Below are 19,008 nucleotides of genomic sequence, written 5' to 3'. Positions count from 1 at the left end.
TCCTGCTCATTGTTTAAAGCCCAGAGCTCCCATTGCCTCCTCCATCAGCCTTCTGTGATTTCCCTTCAATCAGAATGAATCTCTGCTTAACGCCTCCTCCCACCAAAGTCCTCTGAGCTTCCCTCAGCGTGCGCTTGGTCCTGCCTGGTGTTGTGGTTCGCTGTTTTTGTCTGTCCATCTGATTAGAACTTAAGCCGATTAAAGGAAGGATGGGTCTTGTTTATCTTAGACTCTTCTTTCTGTTCTTAGCACCTAGATCAGTGCCCAATGTATGGTAGATGTTCCGTAAATATTTGCTTAATAAATGGGAGTTAATGTGATTTCTCTCCCGTATTAGATTCTCCCTAGAAAAAGGTAGAAAAACCAGTCTCAGTTGGATTGCTGAGTGAATAAATTTTAGTGAATTTATTTGTGTCTTTGGGGGTTAGTGGATTAATTTTAAATTAAAAATGAAAAAGCGTTATGTTTTCAATACATATTGTCTTCCTGTTTTAATCTTAAATGCAAGATAATGCTTCTGGAAACCTGACCTTTTCTATAATATTTTTCACTTCCTACTTCTTAAACGTTAATACTTCTCCACATTTTAATTAAAATTAGGTATTTGACTGGAAGAATGGAAGTATTCTATTCCCCTGTCTCTTAGAAAATGCCTGAAGAATGATGTGGCCGGCCTTTATGACCGGTGTCTCTTTAAGCAGACCATGCAAGACTGTCGTCTCCTCCAGTGTCACTGCGTTCTTAATGGAGGGCGTAGTTTCTCACGATACCTTCAGGCTGGGCCAGCTAGCCCACCAGTGAGTGGTGGCTGCTCCCTGTCTGGCTGGGCATTGTCTTCTCCTTCATGCCAAAAGCAGCCCTGGATCAGCCTATTGCCATCAGACTTATCAGCAGGCTATGATGTGTTGAAATCTTTTTGCCTGCTAAAAGGGAAATGTAGCTTAAGTATTTTCCCCCCCAGGTGTGTTGAACAGTTTCCATTTGCTCCTCCATACCCATCCCTACCCTTTTCTGCAGTGCTTTGTACTTCTGGGAGGTTGCTCTATGTTCCTGTGGCCTCTGGCTTCCAGTTGGGTTCAGCTAATTGGCAGGAGATTGGGGATGGTGCTGAATTTATTCCTTAAACTCCTTCCCTGTGGGCTGGCTGTATCCCTCCATCAAGGGTCACAGCTTCTCGCAGGTGGCCCTCACTCAGCCCACTCTGTCTCTGGGTTCCGGTAATCATTTCTTTCAGTCATCCCTTCAGACCTAAGGGTGGTAACCGGCCCAGCTGTTACTAGGCCTGAGGCACTGTGGTTTAGAGATATACTTCCCTTAAGGGATATTTCCGTTATACCTTATCGATAATCTCTATTATATTCTCTTCGGATGACCTATGACCCAACTGAATCACCACGTTCTACCAGATTCGGGTTTTGTGGGGCGTCCCGACAGGCTGGGGCTGGTGGCGCTGGCAGTGAAAGAATTCACCCAAAGTAGAACAAAAGAGAGAAACGTTTATTGAAGACACTGCAAGGGAGCAGACGGCAGGACAGCAAAGGAGAGACTGCCTGTCATGAGGTGATGGTGAGGGGTTGTGATTATAGGGTGGAGGCGGAAGTATGGAAATCTATGGAATTTTCCCTTTTTTGATAATCTTAGGAAATGTGCCTGGTTGTAATTCATCAGTTAGGGCCTAATGGATATTTCAAGGCAGGTCACTTGATAAGCCTGTTCGTGTCAGCTCAGTAGTCACTATGGGCCCTATTGCCTTGCTTGAGTTTCCATTGTTCGAGCCTGTTGCCTAAAAGTGGTTTCTACCAATTTGTTTTTAATCACCTTCCCTTGTGAAAAACTCATGTCTTAGTGAGACAAGTACTGGGTGGTAATAGGTGAGGGAAAGAGCAGAATGCCTGAGACTCTCTGCTTGGTACCTTCATCAATCCTATGGGAAAGATCACAACACTAATAAAAATTCAAACAAAACAATTGAAAGAGAATTGAAAAGAAAAAGGATTCTAGAAAACTGAAATTGGAAAGAACATTGACACTTGTTTGGGAAGGGGTCCGGAGCCACATTCTGAGGACAAGTGTCTATATTTACAGTACCATTACATAAAAAAGTTTGAAGCTCTGGTCTCTTCTTATTAAACACTACTCCTATCGTGGGAGCCCCACCCTCGTGACCTCATCTAAACCCACTACCTTAAAGGCCCCACCTCTGAATACCATCACAGTGGGGGCCAGGCTTCAATATATGAGTTGGAGTGTGAGGGGAGCCCAGATATTCAGTTTGTAACAGTCCCTGACATAAAGACTGCTTTCCACAGCATTCGAGTTTAAGAGCCATAGTTTACTTGCGTTTATCACATGGATGGTGACTGGTTGGTGCAGGTCAGGTTCTTTCTCTTGGGGAATCTGAATAGGAGGTTTACAATTAGTCTGCAGTCCTAGAAGCAATAGAAGCTACTGACTCAAGTAGCTGAGTCATGATAACACGGTGGTTAAAGTACCAGAGTAGGAAAGAGCAGACACCACCTGCTGAGGGAGACCACTAGAGAAGATGGTCTCCCTAATGACCTTCCAGTTCATTCTCAAATAGGTCCTATCCTTGAATTAGCCTTAGGTAGCTTTAGGGTTAACTAGCTATGACTCCAGAAGAAAGAGTTTCTCTTCCAATAAAAGTCCCAGGATTGAGTATGCTTGAACTGATAGGGGTCACGTGACCATCCTCAGTCCGTCCCTGTGCCCTGGGCAGTGGAACTCCCATTGACTGTCACCTGCCCTCACCAGGAGCCTGGGGAATGCGGTCTGTCCCACTTGAGGCATAGCATGCTATTATCAGAAGGGAGAAGGGATACCGGGCACGCCAGAAGAAGAAACCCATGTCATCTAAGTAAAATTTAATTTCTTACCATCTGAAAAAGCCCATGGAATGCAAGTACCATTCAGAGAAGTAAATTCTCTGTTTTCTTTATCATGTACCAACATCTGGTTCTGTGGCCACCATTTGCGTACCCCCAGTGACAGCAAGCTTACCAGATCTCTGGGTGGCCAGCCTGATGTATTGTTGAGTGACCCACACTGTCAGCGAGTCCTTTACAATGTCCCCAACCTGCCTGTTGCCAGTTCTCCTTGGTCCTGTTCTGTCCTAATGTAACAACATCCCCAAATGATTTCCCTCCTCCACATGGCAGCCTTTTGAATTTCAGAAGATAGTTAACAATTAAGAATGATTACAGGGAAATTAAAATCATTTCCTGAAAGGGACATATTTTCTCATTTACCTACACGTAACATTAAATAACTCACTCCTACTCAATTAAAAGAAAAAAAGCCCCAAGCCAAAAACATTAGGAATCCATTTAAATATCCTTTCTCCCCTTCCCCCACGTGAAAGCTTTTATAACAAACAACCATATTGCTATAAATAATGTGCTGTGCTGTTGAGTGAGCGAGCCCTGGGCCTACGTAATGATGTTAGCTGTGTGGAACGGCAGGTCCCCTTCTGGATGTGGGACATGACAGTGGTTTATATGAGAGTCCAATCTGACTAGCAGGGAATGGAATGACTGCTTCCAATTGGTTTTGTTTAATGATACTTCACTTTAAAATGCCACTTAAAGAGTTACAAATGGTTAATTGATTTGTAAATGAACTCAGAAACACCTGGGGTGTACACCAAAGAATGCTCTTGGGATCTACTGACTCATTGTGCTTGCTGCAGAATCAAATCCTTTCAAGCACCCTGGCAGGGCCTCCTGTAGTTCGGGGTTTTGACTGAGACTCAAAGTGAGAAGATTCCAGTGACAAGAAGATAATGCTCCAGCTGTTATCTCTGGGCACCTGGTCCATCTGCTCAGGCCCCTGCAAGACCCGAGAGAGGCAAAGAGACTTCCTAACGTGATAAGATGAAGCCTCTTTAAATCCGAAGGGTTGTCTGTTGGGGGACAAAGGATGTGCTTTCCAGCAGGTCAGCCTGGGAAGCCAGAGGTCAAAGGTCACAGCATTAGCCCTTCAACTCACTGGGCGCCTTCTACATCTTGCAAATGTCCATCAATAGTCAGAAAAAGGAATTTTTGGGGCACCTGGGTGGCACAGCGGTTAAGCGTCTGCCTTCGGCTCAGGGCGTGATCCCGGCATTATGGGATCGAACCCCCACATCAGGCTCCTCAGCTATGAGCCTGCTTCTTCCTCTCCCACTCCCCCTGCTTGTGTTCCCTTTCTCGCTGGCTGTCTCTATCTCTGTGAAATAAATAAAATCTTTAAAAAAAAAAAAAAAAGGAATTTTTATTGACCTCATCTGGCTTAAAGTCCCTAGTCCCAGTAAGGCAGGAGGAAGCCTATAACCTGCTGTTTTAAGGTAGCTCATCCATTTCCTAAAGAGGAGTTTGGATCGATGTTTAGTTATTTCAAAATGACAACTCCTTATCCGAGGTGGTCTTTGTGTCGTTCACCAGGTTATCACTCTCCTCGGAGCTGTCCCTTGCCTACCTGCTGTGTCTTAAAGCTGTCCTGCTTGGGCTTCGGGGACATTCTGGTATCTTTGCCTGCCAGCCTTGCACTGCCTCCACATCCAGTCCGTGCTTCGTGACCTCCCGTGTGCTGTGGAGACGCTGATGGTCCTTGGCTGCTTTGTCGTCTCATTCCATGATGTGGGTGACTCCATGGGGCTGCCTGTGGCGCCTCCCTTGGCCATTGCTGCTCTGTGTTCCCTCCACGCTAGCCCGGCTCCAGTGTGTGCCCGATGTGGAACTTCTCTGCGACGCCCTTGGACTCGCCTTCAACCTAGTTAGGGATTCTAGTATGTCAGCCCTGTGATTGATGAAGCGACTCTCCTGGAGAACCCCATAGCAACTAAACTCCCTGTTCTTTCTGATCCTGTCTGGCAACGCCTCTCAGAGACTTCCCAGACCTCTGGACCCTGTAATAAATTCTACGTCCTGACCTCCAGTCTTTGCTTCTGATTGGAAAGGGAACTCGGGTGCTTAAAAATAACAAGCCTGTCTCAGGAAAGTAATGTTTCTGTTTGTTTTTAACTACCAGTATTGTATTTATTTTACATCATGGCATGACACTTTGGGGTTTTTTTTTCTTTGTCTTAACAGATTTATCAGGTGTAATTTATATATCATAATATTCACCCAAAATAAATATAATTCCATGATTTTAGTAAATTTATAGAATTGTACAATAACCAAGATTCAGTTTTAGAAAGTTCCTATAACAAAAAAAATTTTCCTTGTGCCTATTTGCAGTTAATCCTTGTTCTCACTCTCAGACCCAGATAACCTCTGATCTGTTTTGTCTCCATAAATATGCTTTTCTAGACCTGTCCTCAGCATAGAATTGTATAACATATAGCCTTTTTCTCTAGCTTCTTTTACTCAGTGTAGTGTTTTTGAGGCTGATTCATGTTGTTGCCTGTATCAGTAGTTCATTCTTTTAATTGCTGAATAGAATTCCATAAATGTAACACATTTTGTTTATCCACTTACCATTTGATGGACATTTGGATAAGTTTCTGGGTTTGGTTGTTATGAAAAATGTTGTTATGAGCATTCATGTACATGTCTTAATGTAGCCATATGTTTTCATACCTAAAAGTGGAATTCCTTGGTCATATGGTAAATTTGTGCTTAACTTTTTAAGAAACTATCAAACTTGGGGCGCCTGGGTAGCGCAGTCGTTAAGCGTCTGCCTTCGGCTCAGGGCGTGATCCCGGCGTTCCGGGATCGAGCCACATCAGGCTCCTGCGCTGGGAGCCTGCTTCTTCCTCTCCCACTCCCCTGCTGTGTACCCTCTCTCGCTGGCTGTCTCTCTGTCACATAAATAAAATCTTTAAAAAAAAAAAAAAAGAAAAGAAAAGAAACTATCAAACTATTCTCCATAGTGGAAAATTTGACACTCTCACCAGCCATGAGTGAGGGTTTCAGTTCGAGTTTCTCCACATCATCACTAATTCTTGGCTAAATTTTTTAAAAAATTATAGCGGTTTTCATGGGAGTGCAGGAGTGTCTCATTGTGGTGTATTGTGTATTTCCTTACTGACTAATGAGGTTGAGCTGCTTTTTATGTGCTTGTTAGCCATTCACATATCTATCATAGTTCATTGGTGAAATAACTATTAAAATCATTCATCCATTTTTTTTAGTTGGGTTACATATCTTCTTATTTAGTTATATTAGTTGTCTTTATATATTCTGGATACAAGTTCTTTATCATGTATATGATTTGCAGAATTTTTAAGCTAGTCTGTCTTGCCATAATGATCTGTTCTTAAATGATTTTTATTTCTGGGAATCCAATTTATCATTGTTTTTCTCTTATGGATTGTACTTTTGGTGTTCCATCTTTTCCAAAAGCAAGTTTGCAAAGATTTCTCCTATGTTTTCTTCTAGATGGTTTAGAGTCTTAACTCTTAAATGTGAATCGTTGATCTACTTTGAGTTGATTTTTGTGCAGGATATAAGATAAGGGTGTATGGTCTTATTTTGCTTGTTTTTCTGCATGTGGATAGCCAATTGTACTAACAACATTTTTCAAAGACACCATCGTTTTCTAATTGAATTTTATTGAGTGCCATTATTGAAAATCAATTAACCACAAATGTAAGGACTCATTTCTGAAGTCTCAGTTCTCTTCCATTAATCTATATGCCTACCCTTTGCCAATAGCACAATTTCCTCATTAATATAGCTTTGTAGTAAGTTTTGAAATCATATAGTGTAAGTCTTCTAATATAGCTCTTTTTCAAAATTATTTTGGCTATTTAAGTTTATTATATTTCCATATAAATTTTAGAATCATCTTGTCAAGTTTTATAAAATCCTGCTGTATTTTGATAGGGTATATATTGAATTTCTAAATCCGTTTGGGGAGAATTAGCATCTTGACAATGCTTACTGTTCCAATCTGTGACCATTCACGTTATTTCGATCTTTAATTTCCCAGTAATGTTTTGTAATATTTAATTTAGAAGACTTGAATTTCTTCAATTTATTTCTAAGTATTTTCTTTGATTTTTGCAAAAAAAATTTGTTTTACTAATTTTAGATTGTTCATTGCTAGTATAAAAATACAATAGATTTTTTTGTATATTGATCTTATATTCTGTGACTGTGCTAAATTTATTTACTAGTTCTAGTCAACTTTTACTTTTTGGTTGATTACCTTCTTTTCTGTTAAATATTCTTATTCCTTTGTTGATTGGAGAAACTATTTGAGTTGTTTTCTCTAACCATTATAATATATACTTATCACAATCTACTTCAGAATAAAATTAACTTAATTCTGTTAAAATGTAGAAATTTTGCTCCAATATAGTCCCATGTTCCATTCATTCCACCGCTTTTTGTACTACTGTATATCTATATATACACATATGTACATATATTATGTACTATTATTTACTATATACCAGTACTATATGTACTATTATGTACACATACACATCTTTGTACTTTATAATCTCAACATAGTGTTAAAAGCCATTAACACTGTATAAATCAATTTTAATATTAAACCAAAGTACTTTTCATTTCTTATAACTCTTCATTTGTAATAAGTTTTTAAAATCTTGATTTGTGGGGTATAAAAATATTTTGGTTTTATTCTTTTCAGAATTATGCTTCCATTTTAGAGACTGGTCCACTTTGACCTCAGTGACCGTTCTGCTGAAATGATCCCTTGACTACTGCTTTCAATCATCTGGATTCCGAGCTGCTTTTTTAATGAGAAGTACCTAGTCCTTTTAGATTTAATATTCTTCCCTGCTCCTTGACATCATCATAAGTCCCATGATTCGAATCATCTGTTCTCATACTGAGTCTGGAACTTGAGTTCCAACTGCTTCTTGAGCTGCTCTAGTCCTGCACCACTTGATGTTATGACTACCAGATTCTAACATCTACCTCTGCTGACATGACAGTTCAAGCTTTTACCAAACAGAAAGGCATCCATTAAAAAAAACTTAGGAATACTCTTGATCAGGAAAACAATAAAAATAATAACCAACCAATTATGGTTTTATCAGTGCTTTGCTATCTCCTCCATAGCTTGCATGCCTACTAGCTTCTGTTGTGCTGTGTCTTTGCTATTTCTACCTCCCAAGTAGCCCATGTTCCATTCTCTCTCCACCCCTGGCCCAATGCTCCTTCCAGATAAGCCCTCTGGTTTAGTGGGTAGATCTATTCTCACCAAGAGTGTGGTTCCTGATGATACTTCTATGTGGATGCTTTCATGTGTGATCTCTCTACCTGATCCAATACTGTTGTCTCTGGGGAAAGAGACACTGCAGGGCATGGGAAGGCCCACCTGCCCTTATTTGATCTATGAGGATTCTTGTTTCTCTTTTTGTTTTCAGCCCATCAGAGAAGCCACCTGCAGATGGGAGCTCTCAAACCTGTACTCTGAGTGACTTTTCGTCTCTGTATAGTCTTGGATGGTTTTGTTGTATCTTCAGTTTTACTGTCTTGTCAGGGCAGAATGCAAGTCCAGTCCTGCTGCCTCCTCTCTCCATCTTTTCCCCACGTCCTTCCCACTTAACACATACTTTCCCCAAACTGACACTGGTCGGTTGAATGGTAGTCCCCAAAGAATATGTTCATATCCTAATCCCTGAAACCTGTGAATATGACCTTATTTGGAAAAAGTATCTTTACAGATGTAATGAAGTTAAAGATCTTGAGATGAGATCAACCTAGGTTGATAAGTGTCCAATGATAAGTGTCCTTGTAAGAGACAGACGAGGAGAAGACAAAAACACATGGAGGAGAAGGCCATTTGAAGGTGGAGTCAGAGATTGGAGAGCTAAAGACACAAGGAATGCTGATAAGCCTCCAGAAACTGAAAGAGGCGAGGACTAAATTGTCCCCTAGAGCCTTTGTAGGGAGCCCCACCCTACTCACACCTTGATTTCAGACTTGTGGACTCCAGAATTGTGAGAATACATATGTTGTTTTAAGTCACCACATTTGGGATAATTTGTGACAACTGCCCTAGAAAACTAGACAAAACACCTTTTCCCAAAACTGACCACCTCCCCATGGAATTCAGTTAGCAGATTAGGCTCAAGTGCTGTGTGTCTCTTCAAATCCTTCAATACGTTTGATTTTGACTAAAATTCTTTTCTTCACCAGTCCACTTCTTATTCCTATTCTTTTGCCAATATTTCCTAACTTCTATACAGAAATACCATTTTGCATTACTCCTTTCATTTCATCACCATAGAACTATGAAAAAAAAAAAAAAACCAAAAAAAAAAAACAAACAAGGAAGAGGTGGGGCAAAGGATGAATGCAGAATACTGGGGAGGGGATAAACCACAATTATTAGAGATGTCTCTGAAATTTCAGCACAGTGATTTGATTTCTATATAGCATATTTACACTCAGTTCTGGCATTATCCCAGAGCTTGGTTTATTCAGCCAGTGGGAATTAATAAAGCACCTGTCTGAACAGCTGTCTGAGAGATTGAGACATCCTTTTCCCCTAAGGGGCTCAGCTCACATTAATTTGATTAACTATGAACCTTAGGTTCTCTTCCTTTTAGTAGAGGCCAACTGTAGGGAGGGTCACCCAGGCTTGGGTTGGTAGAATTTGTAGTCACTATTGCCAAAAGTTCCTTTAATGTTTAATTACTGCTGTCCTTAGGGGATCAGACCACTCCTCACCCACCTCCCCAGCAGGAACCCATATCAGATCTATAGCAAAACAGTGATTTGATTTAATAAATTCTTTTCCACATCAGTTAGCATAGCTTAATGGTCATGTCCTGGATACTTGTTAAAACATAAACTGAGTCAGCTTAGTGCCATTTATCTCACAGTCCTGGGTGCTGTGAAATAAAAAAGAAAAAAGCTCTTTTTGCCCATGATAAGTATACCTATAGGCTCCTGATGGCTTCAAGCATCATTTCTTTTTCTCTGAATATCACTTTTCTTTTTTGCTCCATATGAAAGTAATACATACCTACAGCAGAAAATAATATGCTAGCAAAATTAAGGAAATAAAACATCACACATACTTCCACCCTGCATGAGTAACTGTTAATATTTGGGTATCTCAGATATACCCAATATACCAAATATATTTGGGTATACTCTTCGGTTTCTTTGCAGAGGTTGAAAATCTTTACTTCTGTCAAAATAGGCTCGTAGTGTACAAATTATTTGTGAACTGTTTTTTGAGTACATCGTACATTGTGAACATTTTTTCCATAGTCTGTTAGAACCGGCAAGAGAAAGTACCATTCTTTTGACAGCAAGTGTTACCTTATAGCTGGCCGATTCTAGCAGTCTCGTATTGGACCACCCTATTGGTTTCCAGAGGGATCTTCCAAAAATACTGCTTATGCTCCTATCCCAAGACCTGAATCCTTGATAAGCGTTCTACCTTCAACCTCCCTGCAACGGCCCTGAGCGGGGAGTCTTCACCAGACGTTTATTCCAGGCTGTCCTCAGCAGACTAGTCTATTTATGTATATTTGTTTTGCATCATTTTTCACATAAATCCTTTTTTCAAACAAGGTTCCATCCAGAGTTCTTTGCTCATTGTTCCATAAGAGGCCCCTCAACCTCCTCATCTTTGCTAAAAAAATATTTCATCTGCCCTTGGAGCCTCCCTCACCTACCTTCTTTCTTTGGCCTGGGTTCTTCCCTGTCCTTAATGCCCAAATCTTTTCTGACACTACCATAGTCTCTTTAACTGCCCTGACCTCCAGTGATCTCTTCCTCTAGCGTGTGTATCAGCTAGATCACTAGTTCTAACATATAGGGTAGGCAGCTAGCTATCAATGAATGTCTGCACACTCCCCGGCCAGGAACAGAGCCCTGTGGGGAGGTGCTGAGTACTTCACCTCTTTGCTTCATCAGGATATGGAGCTTACCAACTGGACAATGAAAGATGCCTGTCGACATGGTGATCGATGCGTCGTGATGACAAATGATTGACCAAAGGGCAGATAATGTATGAAAATGAAAAGACATTTGGAACAGATCCAAAATGATAACATGAGGTAATTGACACACACATTGAAAAGTATTCAATTATATAAAACAACAGCAGCAACATTAATAACAACTGTGAAACTATGCATGGAAAATAAAAATGTGCAAACCAAGAAGATATTGACAAGAATGTTGAAAATTGGAAGTCTGGATTAATGTGACTTTTTCCTTCATGCTTTCATGTATCCCTCTTTCCTCTTAGATGAATTTGTGATAAGGTTATGGTAGGAAAAAAAATTTTTTTTAAAGATTTTATTTATTTATTTGACAGAGACAGCCAGTGAGAGAGGGAAAACAAGCAGGGGGAGTGGGAGAGGAAGAAGCAGGCTCATAGCGGGAGGAGCCTGATGGGGGGCTCGATCCCATAACGCCGGGATCACGCCCTGAGCCGAAGGCAGACACTTAACCGCTGTGCCACCCAGGTGCCCCTATGGTAGAAAAAATTTTTAAATGTATTTTATTTACAAGAGTAATATGTGTGCATTATATAAACCTCAGATAACGTAGTACTTGATAGAGTACTTGATAGAGAGATTGATCCTTATATCCCCCCAGATGAATTTTATTTTAAATGTGATGAAAGCCTAAGGAGTTTCCTACATTAACTTTCTGCAATCTGTCAAAAGGAAGGACTTAAATGAGAAGGAATCTCATAGGATCTAAGATCTGCTCTTTATAAACACCTCCCTTTTGAAAATGAATGGAACACAGAAGTGAGAGAGTACGTCTTAAGATACGTTAGATATGAGGTAGAATGACAATAGCTTTTCTCACCCTAAGAGACCAACATATTTGAACTGAAACAAGGAAGTTTTAACCCATTAATGTATTTTCTAGGAAGACCTTCATGTTGCTTATTTTTCTCAGCCCCTTAGGGCAAGGGTGACTTTATGTGGAAAGCCCTTCTGGAGTCTGATTCAGAGTTAGTTTTGCAAGGGTGAAGACGGATGGTTCTGTAACTCCATCTATAGAATGAGTAGTTCAGAGTCCAATTAATTTAGATGTTTAACAAAGGTGGATTCTTTTCTCCCTTTCCTCTGGAATGAGATAGTGGATTTAGAAGCTTTTGACACAATGCCTAGCACATAGTGGGTGCTAAAAAAAAATTTCCCCTTCCTTCCTTGTACAATATTTTAGATTTAAATGGCCATGAAATAAGAGTTTAAAATATACTATCTTAGAAATCATTATAGTTCATCAATTCTCTGAAGCACATATGTTTCCTCTGGTGAAATTGTGACATGATCTCCTATTGCTGCTGGCTCAGTGACCTTCATGATGTGGCTGTCAATGCCTCTAAGTGTGCATCATAACTTTCAGAGTGGGTGTCAACAACTTGGCGGGGGCGGGGGGGAAGACTCCCAGAGATAATAGTTGAGTGAGTGTGTGTGTTTTAATTCATGCATAATCAATATATAGTGTTATTAGTTTCAGGTGTACAATAAAATGATTCAGTAATTCTATTCATTTCTTGGTGCTCATCAAGATAAGTGTACTCCAAATCCCCTTTACTTACGCCCCCCCCCCCGACAACCACTAGTCTGTTCTCTGTATTTTAAGGTCTGCTTTTTTGGGGATGCCTGGGTGTCTCAGTCAGTTAAACAACTGCTTTCAGCTCGGGTCATGATCCCAGGGTCCTGGGATTGAGTCCCGCATTGGGCTCCTTGCTCAGTGGGGAGCCTGCTTCTCCCTCTGCCTGCCACTCCCCCTGCTTGTGTGCACGGTCTCTGACAAATGAATAAATCTTAAAAAAAAAAAATCTGCTTTTTCTCTTTTTTCATTTGTTCATTTGTTTCTTAAATTCCACAAATAAGTGAAATCATATGATATTTGTCTTTCTCTGACTTATTTCACTTAGTATTATACCCTCTAGGTCCATCCATGTTGCAAATGGCAAGATTTCATTCTTTTTTATGGCTTGGTAATATTCCATTGTATATATATATACCACATCTTCCTTATCCACTCATCAGTCAATGGACATTTGGGTTGCTTCCATATACTTGGTATTGTAACTAGTGCTGCAATAAACATTGGGGTGCATATATCTTTTCAAATTCATGTTTGCATTTTTGGGGGGTTAATACCTAGTAGTGGAATTACTGATTCATAAGGTAATTCTTTTTGCAATTTTTCTGAGGAATCTCCATACTGTTTTCCACAGTAGCTGCACCAAATTGTATTCCCCCCAATAGTGCATGAGTGTTTCATTTTCTCCACGTGTTGTTGCTTGTGTTTTTTATTTTAGCCATTCTGACAGGTGTAAAGTGATCTCATTGTGGTTTTAATTTGCATTTCCCTGAGAATTAGTGATATTGAGCATCCTTCAAGCGTCTGTTGGCCATCTGTATGTCTTCTTTGGAGAATGTCTATTAAAGTCCTCTGCCTATTTTTAATTGGATTATTTGTGGGGGTTTTTTGATGGTGAGTTGTATAAATTCTTTATATATTCTGGATACTAACCCTTTATCAGATATGTCATTTGCAAATATCTTCTCCCATACAGTAGGTTGTCTTTTTGTTTTGTTGATGGTTTCCTTTGCTGTGTAGAAGCTTTTTATTTGGTGAAGTCCCAATAGTTTAATTTTGCTCTTGTTTCCCTTGCCTCAGGAGACCTATCCATAAAGATGTCACTAAAGCCAATGTCCAAGAGATTGTCTACGTTTTCCCTTAGGAACTTTGATTTCAGGTCTCAAACTTAGCTTTTTAATCTGTTTTGAGTTTTTTGTGTATGGTGGAAGCAAACGGTCCAGTTTCATTCTTTTGCATGTAGCTATCTAGTTTTCCCAGCACCATTTGTTGGAGAGACGATTTTTTTCCCCATTGCCTCTTCTTGCCTTGTTTTTCATGGATTGGTTGACCATATAAGTGTGGGTTTACTTCTGGACTCTATTCCATTGACCTTTACATCTATTTCTTTTTGTGTCAGTACCATCTTGTTTTGGTTATTCTAGCTTTGTAGTATATCTTGAAATCTGGGATTGTGATACCACCAGTTTTATTCTTTCTTAAGATTGCTTTGGCTATACAGGTTCTGATGAGCATGTGTCTAAAAAATTGCCACATTACCAACACAAAGGATGACTGTGTGGAAAGATGTGGCTGTTGATGACTGAGTGAAATATCCAGAAGCATCAAATTCTGAATGTGAACACATTTGGGGAATACCTTAACCAATTTCTCTTTTATTTTTCCTTTCATGTATGTACAAGAGTGAAATTTTGGGCATAAAAGCCCAACTAAGTCTAAAGTGACTCTTTTCATAACTTTAAAATAAAAGGTTTAAGGGATAAAAAAAGCACTGTGTCATAACAATTGACCATAGTTTTTATTTTAGTGGTATACAAAGTAATAATGTGTCTTGTGGTTAATGATATCTTAAATTGACAAATATTTCTGACCAGTTCTATTATAAGGCAATGGGAGAAATCATACCAATGGTTGCAAAGTGAGGAGGAATTAATGACATTTATAAGGATACATAAATAAATGACCACATGTCTCCATTTCCCCCCAGCTTTATGTCCAGGTTCTAGGCGAGCTTATGAGAATTTACCTACCATGAAGAGGCCTGAACAAAATAATCTGAATTGTGAATTTCCTATTTTTCATACCGGCTTCTTATAGCATTATGGCACCTTGTCTTGAACATACAGAGTGCTGGATAAATATGGAGATCTTGCTGATACATCGGATATGTCACAAGTTTCTAATTAAGGAAATATTTTATCTGGCTATGGGTGTAGTTCAAGTGTTAATTGAAAAGCTTAACTGTCCTTAATTATACTTTCATTTTGGACACGTGGCCAGTGGTGTGAGAAAAATTTGTATTGAGTTTGATCTCAGAGTTTCCTAGTGGGCGTTCTCTGGTGAAACTTTCCTCTAGGGAAGCAGAAGGGTCTATATCTGGAAGTTTCTTCTATTCAGCAGAGCCTCGAGTATTTCCAATTTGGCCTCTCAATTTTACTTTCTCTGTTATTTCAAAACCTGTGCCCACGCAAATGTAGGCCCATTGTTACTTTCATGGCTCATTCAATTTGTCAGAATATAATAAATTGTTCTCCAAACCCAGATGTTAAGAATTTCTGATAAATAGCAAACTCTCATCCTAACAATTTCTCTCTTAACCACAAATAATAGGCACATAAAGTGGCTTGCCATCTGTACACTTGCATGCTTAAAATTCTTCAGATAGGAGCAGATTCTTTTCTGTTTTGAATGAATCTGGTTTTGCCTGGCTGCATAATTGAATGTTTCCTGGCCTCCGCTGGCTCTGGTTTCCGATGGCATAGAAACCACAGATTCTAAGTGGACTCAGCAAAAAGCATTTGTTTTGACTCGACTTGGAAGAAATTGAGTTAATCAGAAATGTGCCAGGTAATTGGGAAAAACATGTTTTCTTGAACAAGAAGAATAGAGTATTATGAAGTACTTTGAAAGGTTGATGGAAGGAACACTTCAAAGCTACCGATTGTTCTGAAATTTTTAGACTTTTAATGTTGAATTTTTCCCCTCACACATAATAAGAATAAGGCTTTTTAAAAATGCTGTCCATAAAATGGCGCTGTTTAAAGCCCTTCTCACAAGGAGGTTCTTGCAGTGAGGAGCGGTATGCACAGTGGTTGAGAACCAAGTGTCTGGAGGTGGGCTACCCGGGTCAACCTCAGTTCTGCAGTTTCCTGCCTGGGTCACCTCGGGCAAGTTATTTAACTTCTCCGTATCTCATGTTTCCTCATCTCTAGAATGGGGTTGAGAACCTACTACGTCCCCGTGGGATCACGTGCCGATTGAATGAGTTAATAGCTGTAGAGCGTTGTTGAGAGCTGTGAGGATACAGGAAGTGCAGTGTAAGTCTTACTGCTGTTCGTGATGGCGGCAGTCCCCTGGTGGAGCTTGTTGGAGAGACAGCCCTGCTTTTTTAATAAATTGAGATGGACACTTAGCAGTTATCAAGTGCCTACTGTGGGCCAAGTGCTGTTTCATGCAGGTCCTACAATCATCCAAAGAGGCATATGCTTGCACCATTTTTTGTGAGGATACTGAGGTGCAGGGCGGTCGAGCGTCCTGCTCCGTGGCGCTCAGGAAGGAAGGGGCACCGCAGAGCTGGGAGTCACACCCAGCTCCAGCTGAGCGCGCTCCACAGTCCTTCCTCGTTCCCATGAAGACTCTAGACGAGCATGAGAAGATAGGGTGCAAGTTCAGTAGCCTGTAGGCAGTTTCTAGCTGGCTCTGTCACCACGACTCAATGATCTTTTGACATTAATGCCAAAGAATTCCAAATATCAGGTAATGAATTGAGACCAGCTGAGACCCAGATGAAATTGCAGAGTAAGTGACAGTCTGGCTCTCTGCGATCTTGTAACCTCTGCAGCTCTCTGTTAAAGCACCCTGCTGAATCTCTATGTATCCCTCTCATATGTCAGGTGAGAGCAGTGGCACGGAGATGTATAGTGACATCCTAGGTGACAGATCGAGTGACAGAGCTGGGTTTGGAACCCAGGCTACTGCAGGCCTCTTGCCACCACCTCATGGTATGTCCGAGGTTGTTGATTATACGTGCCCTTGAAAGGGAAAATTGGCAGAATAAGGAGATATAAGAGATAATAAGAACAAGGGAAGGACGCCTGAGTGGCTGTTGATTGGGCGTCTGACTCTTGATTTTGGCTCAGGTCATGATCTCAGGGTCGTGGGATAGAGCCCCGTGTTGGGCTCCGTGCTCATCAGGGAGTCTGCTTGGGATTCACCCTCCCTCTTCCTCTTCCCCTCCCGCTGTGTACATGTGTGCATGCTTTCTCTCTCTCTCAAATCTTTAAAAAACAAACAGAAAAAGTACTAGAAATGCCTTGAAAACCACCACTCCTTGTATCAAGAGTTAGCATATAGAGGCTTTTACAACTTTGTGGAAAGGAACAAATGAGTTCTGTTTGGAGCTCTCCTTTGCAGCTCATTTATAACGTAGGCTCAGGATGTAGAGTGGCACAATAATGATATCACTGCGGTCAAATAATGACTTTTAGGAGCACCTTCCTTAGAGTGTTCCAGTAGTTTTTCTTGACCAGTAATATACATATTAACATAAAAAATATCTATACCTATACTGGTGTGTGAGGGCTGCTGGCATAACAAAATGCCTAGATTGAGGGGCTGAAACAATAGAAATTTATATTTTCATGATTCTGGAGACTAGAAGTCCAAGATCAGGGAGGCGAGTCCACAGGGTCCATTTCTTCTGCCTCCTCTCTCCTTGGCTTGCAGATGGCTGTCTTCTCCCTGTGTCTTCCCAGGATCTTCCCTTCATCCGTATCAGTGTCCTCATCTCTTCTTATAAAGACCCCAGGCCTGTTGGATTAGGGCCTGCCTTAATGACCTCATTTTACCTCAATCACCTCTTTAAACATCCTGTTTCCCTGTATTATTGTAACATGCATAATCCAGTCACATTCTGAGGTACTTTCTGAGAGTAAGGACTTCAACATATGAATTTGGGGTGGGGGGACACAATTCAACCCATAACCATCTATATCTCTACTGATATCATCCTATGTGGGTCTTATTTGAATCTGAAATAACTCCTCCAAATCCCAATGTATGACCATAACAGGGTTCCTAGCTAACTTCCCACTGTAATTAGCATGTGGCCTGTTAGCACAAATTTATTAGGAATGAGCATTCTTACAACCAGCTGTGAGCTGATTCCCGGACTCCTGAGACCTGCTGCTCCATTAGTGCTGGGAAGCGGGAGCACAGCTGGGTAAGTCACCAAGCTGCTGGCTGGCTGTCAAAGCCTGTGTGGCGTCAGATCTGAAAAGGCACACTGCGGGCAGCAAGAAAGAGGCTTGCGCTGTAAAGCATTTCTCTGCTCTCCATTCTTCGATTCTCTTTGAGGCAGACTAAAGGCGGACACTTGTCAATACACAAGAGGTACAGATGTGAATGTGGGGCAATGATTTGTTCCCTTTAAGTAAGCAGGCTGGGTGAAACTAGACTGTGCAGGATTTTCTTTCTTTCTTTTTTTTTTTTTCTTCTTTTTAAGGAATCCAGTTTATCCAAGAATTTGGCATCTTCCCATACACCTCCTTTCCTCCCTTCCTGCCTCCTTTCCTTTGCTTCCTGTCTCCTTCTCTCAATTATTCATACAGTGAGGCCCTGCTCTATATAAGGCACTCTGCTTAAGGTCCTGTGGGGGACAGAAAGGTGACTCAGAGGTGCTCTGCCTTGCATGTTTTGTTCTGATAACCTCATCCTCGATCTGGTTTGGGTTATGCTTTCAGGGAAACCTGAAAGCCATCTTGCCTGACAGCGTGCAGATCTCTGGCCCCCTCCACAGCACCCCTGCCTGTGTAATTGGCAGGACTCTTCCGTCAGACCCTAGCCACCTTCTCAAGCCTCCTCCCCCTCAGCCAGTGCCCAAGGAAGTTCCTGACCCCTCTGGGCCTGTGGAGATCACCACACTCTGCCTTGCCTCCCAGGCTGCTTTATTTTCCTCTTTTTCTGGGCTGTTCCTTTGGTTTCCTCCCACTTCTTCCTCTTCTCATTTTGACTCTTTTCTTGATTCACATTGATCATCTCTGATGAGCCAGCTTCGTGTGAAAACATGAAGGTTCTAATGATCTGCTTCCTCTCTGCCCACTGTTATTTATTCCGGGGTACACAGATCTCTTCAAGAACTCCCTCCTGGCATCCAGGGGTAAAAAGAAGACATCATTTGTCCCTCTCCACAACCCTCACCCCATCCGAAAGTTATTTCGCAACCACTGAACAGTAGGTATATCCTTATTTTCTCAAGTCAGGAGTGGGAAGGTCATGAAGGGTAAAGGATGAGATTCCACAAAGTGATTGAAACCTCATCTGCAGGTCATAAAACGTTGAGATTCATTGAATCTCATAATAAACACATATTCTACTTAAAATTTTCATTCCTGTAACTTAATTTAGCTGGGAAGAAGTGTTCAGACCTGCTTTTTTTTTTTTTCCTTCCTTCCTTCCTTCCTTCCTTCCTTCCTTCCTTCCTCCCTCCCTC

At 40.9% G+C, this 19,008-nt stretch overlaps 1 protein-coding gene across 2 annotated transcripts in view; it reads left to right on the top strand.

Annotated features, from left to right (window-relative positions):
• KCNAB1 (potassium voltage-gated channel subfamily A member regulatory beta subunit 1) overlaps window positions 1-19,008 on the top strand; it is a 403,750-nt gene that overhangs the window by 112,285 nt on the left and 272,457 nt on the right. The gene's annotated exons all lie outside the window — the stretch shown is intronic.

This window comes from Ailuropoda melanoleuca, chromosome 1, assembly GCF_002007445.2.
Source record: "Ailuropoda melanoleuca isolate Jingjing chromosome 1, ASM200744v2, whole genome shotgun sequence".
In the NCBI taxonomy this organism is placed as follows: domain Eukaryota; kingdom Metazoa; phylum Chordata; class Mammalia; order Carnivora; family Ursidae; genus Ailuropoda; species Ailuropoda melanoleuca.
The sequence above is the reverse complement of the archived record's forward strand: the minus strand, read 5'-3'. Positions and strand labels throughout refer to the sequence as shown.